The following is a 13433-nucleotide window of genomic DNA, read 5'->3' as shown; positions in this document are numbered from 1 at the left end:
TAAAGCCCAAGAGGAGATTTTCAAAGAAGCTCTGGTAAAGGTCTTTTCTTCTACCAAATAGAGATGCATGGGAGAAATACCCCATTTATTTACTGAACATCTGTAGTCTGTGCTTGGTGCCTGGAGGTGCTGCAGCCATCTTGTTACCATGAGGGGCAACAGCTCCAAAAGGCTAAGATGGCAGAGTGAAAATGTAAAAGGCGCATAGAGCACAGTCGTGTCGCTGGATTAAAATTCCCCAGACCAGCCACACATGGTGGCTCACGCCTGTAATCCCAGCACTTTGGGAGGCTGAGTTAGGCAGATCACCTGAGGTCAGGAATTTGAGACCAGCCTAGCCAACATTGCAAAATCCCGTCTCTACTAAAAATACAAAATTAGCCAGATATGATGGTGGACGCCTGTAATCCCAGCTACTCGGGAGGCTGAGGCAGGAGAATTGCTTGAACCTGGGAGGCAGAGGTTGCAGTGAGCCGAGATCGTGCCATTGCACTCCAGCCTGAATGACAAGAGCAAAACTCTGTCTCAAAAAATAAAAAATAAATAATAAATAATAAAATTTCCAAGACTGTCCTGTCCCCAAACTTCATGCTATGTGAGAGAAGACAACCTTTATTGCTTACAATTCTTGTGTGTGGGTGTTGCTTATTCATAATGCAAAGCATCTTGATACCTCTAACCTTATGCCTGAGGAAGAAAAAAAGGGATAAGCAGAAATTATTTCTTTGGATAGATAAAGTAAACCTGCAAAAATGCAGAGTGTAAGTTTCTAACATGAATGGGGTAGAAATACTGTTTTTCCAGCCACTCCTAACTCTGGTCTTTCTTTCTTGATTTTTGGCTGAGGAGAGACTGTAAAAGTGGTGGCTAAGGGCCTGAGGTCTGGCTTGAATCTGAATCTGGGTCTGCCACTTACTGGCAGCGTGTGTGCGTCTGTGGTCAGATTACTTAACCATGAGCCATAGTTTCCTCATCTCTGAAATGGGGGTAATAATCACCCTGGAGTCATTTTGAGGATTAAATGAGACAATGCATGAGAAGCAATTAGCACAGGGTCTGGGGCACGGTACGATGTCAATAAATGCAGCACCATTACCATTTTCATCAGCTCTGAGTATTTTGACTTATCCAATCAGCAGCATGTCTCTTATTCTCATGTTAGCTTCCATGACCTGGCATTCTCTTTCTGCTCATTCCCCTGGTTGGATATTTCTTATCTTACAACAGCCATTGTCCGTGGTTCAGTCTCTTTCTTGGGTGCTGTTTCAGCCCCAGGCTTACATGCTCCTGGATTCCACAGAGGTATCTCTCTCCCTATGTTGCCAGTGCTTGCATCCTCTTCAGTAGGACTTACATGTTTTTCCAATGTAAATTTGAATGACAACCGGTCTGGGTAAAGCAGAAAACATGTTACATAAGTAAGGAGGCCCCACTTAATGACCTGGAAAAATTATAGGGCATGGGAGGGCTGGCTCTTATGATAATAGACAGTGTAAGGCTGCTGTCTGTGATTTTAAGTGGCAGGAATGCAGGGGGGATGGTAATACGGTGACAGCAAGGAAAAATATGAGATGGTAACCTACTAGGTAACCAACAGCACATGAGAACTTAGGACCTAGCACATAGATAGAAATGGGAAGGTGGTCAGGTTACATGGGAGAAAGAACAGAGTAAAGGATAAAAAGTAAATAAAGATCATAGAGTTCTTCATCTCTGGAACATGTGAGTCTCAGGAGACAGGATGTCCATGAATGGATAAATGGGTAGATGGATGAATCCCCCTTTTACAGATAAGAAAACTGAGGTTGAGCACGTAAGTAACCTTGCTAGTGAAAGGCCATACAAGTAGCATACATTGGAAGTACTGATTCCTAGTTCGTACACATTCTATACTATATTGAAAGAAAAATGGTATCTGTTTGATGTTCTTAAGCTCTTTTGGAAGAACCATTTGTTAGAAAAACCTGAGTGTACAGACTTTGTCGGCAGTCTGCAGGTATTGAAATTCATCAAATAAAGGAGATAACTTCCACTCCAACCTCAAGACTTGCTTACTGTTTCTGCTGCTTCTTTTGGTTTGGGACCATTGTGCACCTGCCCAGGGAAGCATTTCAACCCCATCAACTACTGTACATCTGTAAATGTAGATTAACAAGCAGGTTTGACAAAGTGATACTGTATATGTTAATACAATCTCAGTGTATTCCAGAGCAGTGCATGACCTATCGAGCCGCCAGTGTTTACTAATATGATTGTCAGACAGGTTGACAGTGGAGTGACACTTCCCAATACTTCAGTGGGAGTGATACCTTGTGACAAGATACCTTGGGACAAAATAATATGAAATTCGTTTGACTGCTGAACAAAACACAATACTCAGAATTGAGCCTGACATCTACACTACATGTTTCCTTACTTTTTTCCCACCATCAAACTGAAATGATCCCATATTCTCTCATAGTGTGTAAGTATGTTCATGAAAACGAAATATGTTGTACAATATTTTTTGCCTCTGATCATTTCAAGTAAATGGAGCTGCAAAATGAAATGTTGGAAATGAAGATTATTATATTCATTATACCTTTGTGTGTGGCCCCTTTCTTGGAAAATTATTCATACGTTATGCTTAATAAACCATAGTTTAAAGATCACCTTGGATGCAAATTTTTAAGCTGGTTCTGTTATTCATTATACTTCGCTTCTTGTTTTCTTGGCAGAATTTGTTACTATCCCACCCTTAGGAAAGTCAGTGGATGAACAAGCGCAATTCTGAAATTTGATGAATTTGACGGAGAAAAACAGATATGTATCAAAGTGAACTTTATTTCTATTCTCCCCATATAAGCAGAAAAGCTGATATTCAAACTGTGTCTCCCATTTATTGTTTGAGGGGGCAGTGAACACTGTGAGAGGCAGGTGTTTATTTATATCTTCCTGAAAGCAACTCTCCTAGCCAATCCCTTGGAGTCCCTTGGAGTTAGGTGGGACCTTGTGATTATCTAGTCCAACACTCTTGTTTTGCTGAAGAGTAACAGTGTGAGTAACTTTAGATGTAAACATGATACTTCTTAAGCAGTTATACTGAGAGGAGGAAGCTCTGTCCACAGACATCCCATCTTCCATTAACTGTCTATTACTGGATGGTGAAAAGTAAATGATCATGAGAGACTTCACAAAGAGGGGGTTTTGAAAGTGCTTCTTGGGATGGTAAGGATTTGATGGGTGAAGGAAAGCAGCCCTTACAAAGGTGCAATAGCTTCTGTAATGACCCGGGTGCAGAACTACATAAAGTATATTTGTAGAACAGCAACCAGGCCAACCTGTCCAAAGGAAAAGCTTTATAAAGAGGGTAGAAAGGCCGGGTGGGGTGGCTCACGCCCGTAATCCCAGCACCTTGGGAGGCCAAGGCAGGTGGATCACCTGAGGTCAGAAGTTTGAGACCAGCCTGGCCAACATGGTGAAACCCCATCTCTACTACAAATACAAAAATTAACTGGCGGTGGCTCACACCTGTAATCCCAGCACTTTGGGAGGCTGAGGCAGGCAGATCACGAGGTCAGGAGATCGAGACCATCCTGGCTAATGCAGTGAAACCCCGTCTCTACTAAAAAATACAAAAAATTAGCCGGGTGTGGTGGCAGGCGCCTGTAGTCCCAGCTACTCTGGAGGCTGAGGCAGGAGAATGGCATGAACCCAGGAGGCAAAGCTTGCAGTGAGCCGAGACTGCACCACTGCACTCCAGCCTGGGCAACAGGGCAAGACTCCGTCTCAAAAAAAAAAAAAAAAATTAACTGGGCTTGGTGGCTCAGGTCTGTAATCCCAGCTAGTCTACTCGGGAGGCTGAGACAGGAGAATTGCTGGAACCCAGGAGGCAGAGGCTGCAGTGAGCCAAGATCGCGCCACTGCACTCCAGCCTGAGCGACAGAGTAACAGTCCGTCTCAAAAAAAAAAAAAAAAAAGAGGGTAGAAGAAGATACAGGATCTAAAATTAAAGGTAAGCTGGAGGCAAGTTGTAGATGACCTTGAATAATTCTCCTCAACTCAATGAACCAGATTTATCACTGAGCAAAGGGAAGTCTTGAAAGTTTTTGAATATGGGAGAAATTCAGAAGTGCAGTACTCGGGGAGATTAACACAGTGGCGATGTGGAAAAATGGCTTAGTCAGAGCGACCCCTTGCCTTATTGTTCGTGTCCAAGATGGATATCACTCTTACTGGTCCAGCACTCCTTCCCCACTTCTGATGCCAGAAGTCCTCTTCCCAGTAGGGAGCACTTTCTCATGGCTAGGATGCATGATTGCAAACCACAGTGCCACCATTGCAGGCCTGGGCCTGCTGCACTGGCCTGGGCAGAGTTAAACCCCACCTCTGGCCATAACTTTTAGTCCAGGAATGAACATTTGTCTCAAGTTAGGATAATCAGTCTTCTCAGGTGGCTTTCTACCAGGACTATTAAGAAACTGTCTTGCAGGTAGAATTGCTAAACAACTAAATTATGATTCAGGGGCTGTGGTAGACATATTGCATCACACAGCAAAAAAGAGTTCTCGGTCTGTAAGCTTAATCTAATTAAGTGGTGAATTCTAAGCTAGAGTGCCAAAGGGAGGTGGCCCAGAACTGTGTTTAGCAGTTGAATTGCTCCATATGAGAAAGTGAGAATTATTTTGTTTGTTTTTGCTTTTCTTAACTAATGCCTGTTAAACTGAATCCTTTTTTTAAAGGGCTGCCACACAACAACTTAGTCTGAGAGTAATTTGAGGGACTGAAAGACCAGGGTTGGTATCTGGTAACACACAAAGCATCATGAAAGGAGGATGGGAAAGGAAGGAGGAAGGCCTGGAGCAAAGAGAGAAGTCAGACAGGAGAGCGTGCAGCTGAATTGGAGACTGAAAAGAAACTGAATTTGAAACTGAAATGAAGCAGAAAAGGTCAGCCCAGCATGGAATAAGGTCAGCACAATGCAAGACGGGAAGCGCGTTCATAGAGGATGCCAATTCATGGAGAAATAAGAATCCAAGCTCTTGGGAAACCCTCAGAAACCTTAGGGACTTTCCACAAGTCGTGAGAAAGGGGGTTCAGTCCAGTCTTTGCTAGATGTTAAGGGCACTTTAGTCCTGTGAATATCATTGAAACGTGTTAAGCTTTAATGGAAAGAACACTAGCCTCAGGGTGAGAAAGCCTGGCTCCAGCATGAAACTTAGCTATATGTCTGTAGTCAAGTTGTCTGAACATTCTGACTCAATTTCCTTCTCTACAAAGGGATGGATTTGGGTTGGAGGAACCAAAATATCCCTTTTAGTTTTAAAACCCACTATCCATGATAAGCAAGCCATGGAATGCCTTAAGAAATGGAAAATAAGGAGGACTCTGTGGAGACATATATTTCACAGGAGGCCAGAAGGCAGTTCTGTGTCTTTCTTCCAATTAATTTGGAAAGATCTAGGAATTTCTGAAAGTTCAGTTTGTTCAATAGATGCAGGAACCTTCTAGGGCTGGTTAACAGCTCCAGGTTAATAGGGCCTGTTTAATTACACTTGCCATATGCCAGGCACAGAGAAATTAGGCTTCCATGTACCAGGTTCTCAATAAAATTTTAGGGATGGATAGTGTCCCTTTCCCAGGAAACTGAGGCACAGCGATTAAACAACTTTCCCAGTTCACACCTGCTGAGGGCCAAAGCAGGGATAATCATGCTGGTGTCAGAGTCCGGAGCTGTTTCCTGGATGCTGCCTCACCTTGTCTCTCAATGGTGGACAGCTGTATCTGCAGTGCCAGCTTTCCTCACACATGCTCACATTCTGTCTATTGTGTGAGCCTCAGGACATCCCTGTGTGGGCAGGACAAAGATGACTGTCCCTACTCTATGGTTGAAGAAACTGAGCGATCTGCCCAGACCACATAGAGGAAGACCCAGGACCCAAATCCAGACAGGGCATCTGCCAGGGTCATAGACCCATGCAGTAAAACCTTCCAGATGTGCTTTGAGTAATCTGAGATTCTGATACTCTGATCTTCCCACACTGGAGGAGTCGAGAATGATCTATCTCTTCTGATGTTGTGGAGCAAATATTACACCATTTACATAACAAAGACTCCTACTCACTCTTACTCACGTACTCGCCTCCCTTCCAGAGTGATCTTGCAACATGTAACTGAATAGAAACCAGCCAACCCTTCCCAATCTTCATTGTCTTCTGCCAGCATCACTCTCCTTTCCAAGCTGGGAGTGCAGGTGGCTTCCTGACCTTTGGGGACTGGATCAGCACCTTGGGAGTGGACATGGGGAGATGGCCTCAGGAGTGTGTTCTGGGGATTCAGACACTCAGGGGCTCAGCAGTACCCAAGCATCTACTCACAAGCTCACACTTACACGCATGGCCATTCTGGCCAATCCCCAGCATCTCCGTGTCTCCACGACGTCTGGTGGGAGTGGAAGTACATGCCTCTTCACCAATTCTCAACCCAAGTTTTATACTGATGTTGAATCAGCTGTTATCATGAGACCAAAATACCAGTAAGCTTACCACGAAGTCTTAGCTCAAGGGCCACTTACTGATTTTGTCTTTCATAAGTGGCGTCTCATTCACAGCCACGCTAATTTTAGCCACGGTTATCAGCTCCAGTTTGGGTAAATTCAGCCTTGATGATGTCAGCCGTGGCTCCTTTGCCTTCATCAGGGTTTTCAGAAGGAATGGCTGTTGTTGAGGACCCACTTGAAAACTTACTGGGGCTAAGGACAAAATATGCAAAATATGCTTCTCTCCCAGTCTTTGTATTCATTTCTTTTCTTTCTTTCTTTCCTTTTTTTTTTTTTTTTTTTTGAGACGGAGTTTCGCTCTGTCGCCAGGCTGGAGTGCAATAGTGTGATCTCAGCTCACTGCAACCTCTGCCTCCCAGATTCAAGCAATTCTCCTGCCTCAGCCTCCTGAGTAGTTGAGATTACAGGCGCCCACCATCACGACCTAATTTTTGTATTTTTAGTAGAGACAGGGTTTCGCCATGTTGGTCAGGCTAGTCTCAAACTCCTGACCTTAGGTGATCTGCCCGCCTCGGGCTCCCAAAGTGCTGGGTTTACAGGCGTGAACCACCGTGCCCGGCCTGTATTCATCTCTTAAGAGGAAACCACCTTCCTCATCCCAGAGCCTGCCCAGGCATGCAGGCATTTCACATGTAGAGAGTTTTCATGTTCGCCTCAAATGAAAAAGTAAAATTTTCCCTAAATCAAAGAAAGACATCATGTTAATTCTAAGAAACAAGACTAAAATCCAAACTTACGTTGATTATATTTTAGAGTTTAAGGAATTTGCTATAAATATGTCCAGGTAGCAAAAAAATCCAAACTCAAGGAAGTAAAAATCAGGCTAGTATCAGAATTCTTTTCTTCTGTTAAAACTCCAGAAAAGAGTGAGAAAAGACCACAGAGTTTTCGTGTTTCAATCCTTCGCAAAAACACAAGCAGAGTGGGGAGGAAAAGGTGATGGGTTAAGGAAATTGGAGAAGAGAGTTTTGATGGGTTGCTTTAAGGAAAATGAAGAATACAGAAATATTAATAAAGTCATTTTGCACATGGGTAAGAGTGAGCAATTCTGAAACTACAAGTGCGCTACAGCCAAAGAAATAAATGAGCAATGTAGTTAAGGGGAATCAGCTTCTCGCTATCAGAGAAAGAAGTTAGAAATAAGGAAGGAGAGAAGGCTAGAAGTTTCCTTTTGGTGCTGGATAAAAGTCAGAGCTTCCAGTATGAATTTATGCATATTTGATATATGGATAAGCAGATAGATACCGAAATATAGAAATGTTTGTACAGTAGACATGAGTTAACACACATACACATATTGCATACTGAGCGCTCCCTAAAAGTAACACCGCAGTGGCAATGAGCACATCCAGCACCTCGATCTTAGTTTTTAAATACTATTCTCCAATAAAAGGAAACAGGGCTCTCTAAAGAAATAGCTAATAAATTATAAGGTTAAGGCCAGGGCAGAGAAAATACAAGATCAGCCTGGGGGATCTTCTAGTGTCAGAAAGAAAAGCGTATTAAAAAAGAAGAAGAAGGAGAAGAAGAAGAAAGGATGAGGGCATGTCAAAAGGCTACAAGAGGTAACCCAAAAGAGCCCCCAATGGCCAAGCTCAACTGAGTTGAGCAACAGAATAAGTGATAATATTTAGTGTTGAATTATAACCCAAAGAATAAAACAAACATCCACAAATTCCTACTGGTATAAACAAATGATTTAATGAATGAATAGCTGAAGGAGGGACAAATATTCCTTGAAGAAAAATTCCAATTACTAAGTGGAGAAGGAATAAGGGAATTAAAATATCACTATTAGAATACCAAAGTAATAACGGCTGCTGGCAAGATCCATCAATGAATGCTAAAATTAGTGGGTGAAACTTCAAGGATATTTTAAACAGGATGTTTTCATAGGCTCAAAGTTCTCCCCATCGTATTTATTAATTCCTGTGTGGTTTTAACATATGTCTGCAAATTCCTTGGTACTCCTCCCTCCAGGAGGTAGGACTTAATTCCCCCCTCCTTGAATTTGAGCTACACTTAGCGACTGCTTCCAACAAGTAGTACATGGAGAGGAAAAATAATGATTTTGTAGTGAAGAAACTTGGCAGACACCACCTGAAGCAAATGATCAACATAAATATCAGTGGTGATAAGTCATGTTGATACTATGTATTTCCTGATACGATGTGATGAGCAGGTACGTCCTCTGTAATATTTTCCCACAAAAATCTATAACCACAGTCTAATTATGAGAAAGCATGAAGCAAACTTAAATTGAGGAATATGTTTACAAAAGACCCTAATGGTACCATTCAAAAGTGCTACAGTCATGAAAAACAAGGAAAGATGAAGAAACTGTCACAGATTAGAGGAGAGCAAAAAGACATGATTAACAGTACAATATAGTGCCCTGGATTGGATCCAGAAAAGGAAAATGACATTAGTGAAAAAACTAGCGAAATCTGTGTAGCAACTGTGGTTCTATAAGATGTTAATATTAGGAGTTGTTTAAAGAGTGTATGGGAACTCTCTGTAATTTCTTTGTATCCTACTGTTAATTTAAAATTATTTCAAAATAAAAAAATTTAATTTCAAGCACACAAATTAATTTTAAGAATTTCAGATGTGTGATGAATGTAAGAATTCCACCCCAAAGTATCACTATATGTATATAAATGGGTGATAGGCCAGGCACGGTGGCTCACACCTGTAATCCCAGCACTTTGGGAGGCCAAGGTGGGCGGATCACCTGAGGTTGGGAGTTCAAGACCTGCCTGACCAACATGGAGAAACCCCGTCTCTACTAAAAATACAACAACAACAAAAAAAAAAAATTAGCCGGGCATGGTGGTGCATGCCTGTACTCCCAGCTACTCAGGAGGCTGAGACAGGAGAATCACTTGAACCAAGGAGGTGGAGGTTGCCGTGAGCAGAGATCTCACCATTGCACTCCAGCTTGGGCAAGAAGAGTGAAACTCCGTCTCAAAATAAATAAATAAATAAATACAAATTCAAAAATTAGCTGGGCGTGGTGGCATGCGCCTGTAGTCCCAGCTACTCAGGAGGCTGAGGCAGGAGAATAGCTTGAATCCAGGAAGTGGAGGTTGCAGTGAGCCGAGATGGCACCACTGCACTCCAGCCTGGAGACAGAGGGAGACTCTGGGGGGGAAAAAAAGGTTATAGCGTATTACATAATTTTGAGTAAAAAGGATAACAAAGTGACAATATTGCCATTACACAACATAAAACATGAAATGCAGAGAAAATGCATTAAAAAGGAAATAAATTGTTTCAGTTTGACAATAATTATCCATGGAAATAAAGATATAATTGGCATGTAACTTTATCTGTCAAATTAAATGTCCTCACAACTTATAAAGTAAAAACTCTTGTTAAGTGTAGACGATGGCATTAACAGAAATATGAATGTTGATGGTTTTAACACACCACATTTGGTCAAGTAGACATAACATACTTAATTGGATAATAAAAGAAATAAGGTTGATTTACTAGATATGTCAAGCTTTTTAACCAACAGGGAATAGATATTCTTTACAAAACCCCAGGGATAATTTTGAAAATTGGTTATAATCTACAATACAAAAAATTGTCAGTGATTTCTACAAGGAAAAGTATATACAGGCTACCTTATGTGGTTACAATACAATAAAACAAGAAATTAACAAAATTTAACAAAAGAGCCACAAAATTCCAAACAGGTTCAGATGTTAAACTGGCCATGCATTCCTAGAGCAAAGCCACTTGATATTATGATCCTTTTTGTATATTGCTGGATTTTATTCGCTGATCGTTTTTACGTTTATTAAGTCGTATGGGTCAATATAATGTCTACTTAGTTTTGGGATATGCATCACGCTGGACTCATCAAACTGGAAAGCATTTCTTCCTCCAATATTTTTTAGAGAGCTCATATAAGATTAGTATTATTTTTTCCTTAAATGTTTCATACAATTGGAGTTTTTTTGGGGGAAAACTATTTGATTATGAATGAAATACCTTTAATAGAGTTAAGCTATTCTAATTTTCTGTTACTTCCTGAGTCAGTTTTGATACATTGCATTTTTAAAGGAATTTGTCCTTTTTATGTATGTTATCATATTTGTTAGTGAAAAGTTGTTCATAATATCCCTCTCGTCTCGTTTTTAATGTCTATAGGAAGTGTATCAGCTCTATTATTTCTGAAATTGGTTATTTGTGTTGTGTCTTCTTTTTCTTGATTAGTCTTCCTAGGGACTATGTCAATTTTATTTAATCCTTTCAAAAAACCAAGTATTAACCTGTTGATTTTCTACATTATTTTTCATTTTACTGATTTCTGTCTTTATTATTTTATCTTTACTGGGCTTTGGGGGATTACAATATGCTTTCTTAACCTATCACAGTTTACTTATAATTAATATACCATTTCACATGCTATGTAAGGAGAACCTTACCAGAGTGTAATTCCATTTCTTGCTTCTTTTGTGCCAGTGCCAAATACTTTACTTCTACATACCATAGTCAGTCACCTTTCATTTCCCTACATACTTACTATTTATGGTGCTTTTTTTGCCTTCCTGTATATGCAATTTAGCATCTGGTACCATTTCCCTTCAGTCCAAAGAGTATATTTTATTATATATTGTAGTTCAGGTCTTTTGTAACAAATTTCCTGTTTTTTATTTATCTGAAATATCTTTATTTCACTATTCTTTTTGACATATACGGTTTATGCACATAGAATTCTTTCTAAAAGCACTTTAAGGATGTCCCATTGCCTTCTGATCTTAATAAAACATGAAGTATAAAATATTTTTTTTTTGAAAGGGAGTCTTGCTCTGTCACCCAGGCTGGAGTGCAGTGGCATGATCTTGGCTCACTGCAACCTCTGCCTCCCAGGTTCAAGTGATTCTCCTGCCTCAGCCTCCCGAGTAGCTGGGATTACAGGTGCCCACCACCATGCTCGGCTAATTTTTGTATTTTTAGTAGAGACAGGGTTTCACCATATTGGCCAGGCTGGTCTCGAAATCCTGACCTCAGGCGATCCACCCACCTAGGCCTCCCAAAGTGCTGGGATTACAGGTGTGAGCCGCTGTGCCCAGCTGATTCTTGGTTTCTTTTAACTTGAGTTCATTGACATGTTTTCACACCCTTTGGATGTGAAGTTTTCTAGATTCCTCTGTTTTCAGTGTGCTCTTGGATGCAGAATATAGTTGCCTTCTGTTCTGTAATACAAGTTGATGGTCTTTGTCTTTTTATGTTTAACCAGTTTCTAATTTACATTTGCTCTCCACATGCCATCTTGCTTTATTTTTTTTAATATATGCTTGTACATTGTTTTTCCTTTACTATCTTTTGTTATATAGATTATGTATATTTATTTATTTTCTCTATGGAATTGTAAGATATAAACTCTATTTTTAATTTAATTACAGTTTAATTTTTTAATGCATCCTTTAGCTCTTTAATGGTCAATCTCAAGTATAAAATAGTCTCTGCAATTCAGGAAAGAAAACTAGAAAATTTCATTTTATTTTCACTTCCCATTTTATGTATGAGATTTCAGAGGTTGCTGATTACTATAATTCTCATTTGAAAGCATTATCTTTTCTTTCTGAATGAACTATGGTATTTTCATAGTTCTTTGCAACTGTAAGTTTGTGAAACCAAATTATGTATTTAAACAATATCAAATTTCTATTCTAAACTTTTTATTCTACTTCCTCTTTACTGAGCCTGAGTTTTCAAAAAATGTTACAGTTTCTTATGACATCCGAGTTCATCTTTGGAAGACATTTTTCAGGATAAGTATGTGGATTGTATACTTTGTGAAATTTGCATATCTGGAATTCTTTCCATTATCTTCACACATGTATGACATTTTGTCCAGGAATTTGAGGGTTCCCAAATTTTCCTCTCGAAAGTCTGTATGGATTTCTCCAATATCTTTTAGCAATTAATCTTGAAGGACAGCAGTGTCAACCCTCCCTGGTTCTTATTTCCTTTGAAAATAACTTACTAGATAGTTTTCTTTGTATAATAAGCTTTTCAATTCTCCCTGTGAACTTTAAAACATAATGTTAATTATAAAAATTTAATTTAGAGGCCGGGCGCGGTGGCTTATGTAATCCCATCACTTTGGGAGGCCAAGACGGGAGGATCACGAGATCAGGAGATGGAGACCAACTGGCCAACATAGTGAAATCCCATCTCTACTAAAAATACAAAAAAATTAGCTGGGCCTAGTGGCAGGGGCCTTTAATCCCAGCTACTTGGGAGGCTGAGGCAGGAGAATCGCTTCAACCTGGGAGGCGGAGTTTGCAGTGAGCTGAGATCGTGCCATTGCACTTCAGCCTGGGCAACAAGAGTGAAACTCCATCTCAAAAAAAAAATTAATTTAGATATTAATTTAGTCTTGATAACTTATCAAAAAAGAAAAAACCAAGACGAAGCTATTTAGAGAGCATTTTCCAAAAGTATAGAGTAGCAATGGGATGGAAATTATGAGCTACTTTAGGGCAATATGTGTTCTGCCAGAGAGCTGGCAGTAAACAAGAGTGTGACATTGTGATATAATGAGAAATATATATTGGCTTTTGTCCCTACCTGGCACAGAGCTCCCCAGAGACTTGTAATTTCCTAAGTGATGGTAGGAGCATCTTTTGTTCTAATACTTGGTCTTTGATCACGGTTTCTGACACATAACTCCTAAATCCCTTGCAGTTCCTTGAGTGACAGCAGTATCTTTTGTTCTAATGAGGTGATGCTTGCTGGGTTCCTCAGTAGCCTCAAGATGGGGTCAGGTCACCAGAAAGACCAAACTTTGATTAGAAACTTGGAATTTTCAGACGCATTCTTCATCATCCAAGAAGGGGAGACAGGCTGGAAACTGAGTTAACAATTGGTCCTG

At 40.3% G+C, this 13433-nt stretch overlaps 1 long non-coding RNA gene across 1 annotated transcript; it reads right to left on the bottom strand.

Annotated features, from left to right (window-relative positions):
• Positions 1-634: 634 nt before the first annotated feature.
• LOC129527918 (uncharacterized) lies at positions 635-13386 on the bottom strand. The gene is made up of 3 exons (XR_010131663.1): positions 13130-13386; positions 1097-1389; positions 635-687 (listed from the first exon to the last, which is right to left on the bottom strand). It is a non-coding gene; the product is annotated as an uncharacterized lncRNA (long non-coding RNA).
• Positions 13387-13433: the final 47 nt, after the last annotated feature.

This window comes from Gorilla gorilla, chromosome 19, assembly GCF_029281585.2.
Source record: "Gorilla gorilla gorilla isolate KB3781 chromosome 19, NHGRI_mGorGor1-v2.1_pri, whole genome shotgun sequence".
Lineage (NCBI taxonomy): Eukaryota > Metazoa > Chordata > Mammalia > Primates > Hominidae > Gorilla > Gorilla gorilla.
This window is presented reverse-complemented; position numbering and strand designations above follow the sequence as displayed.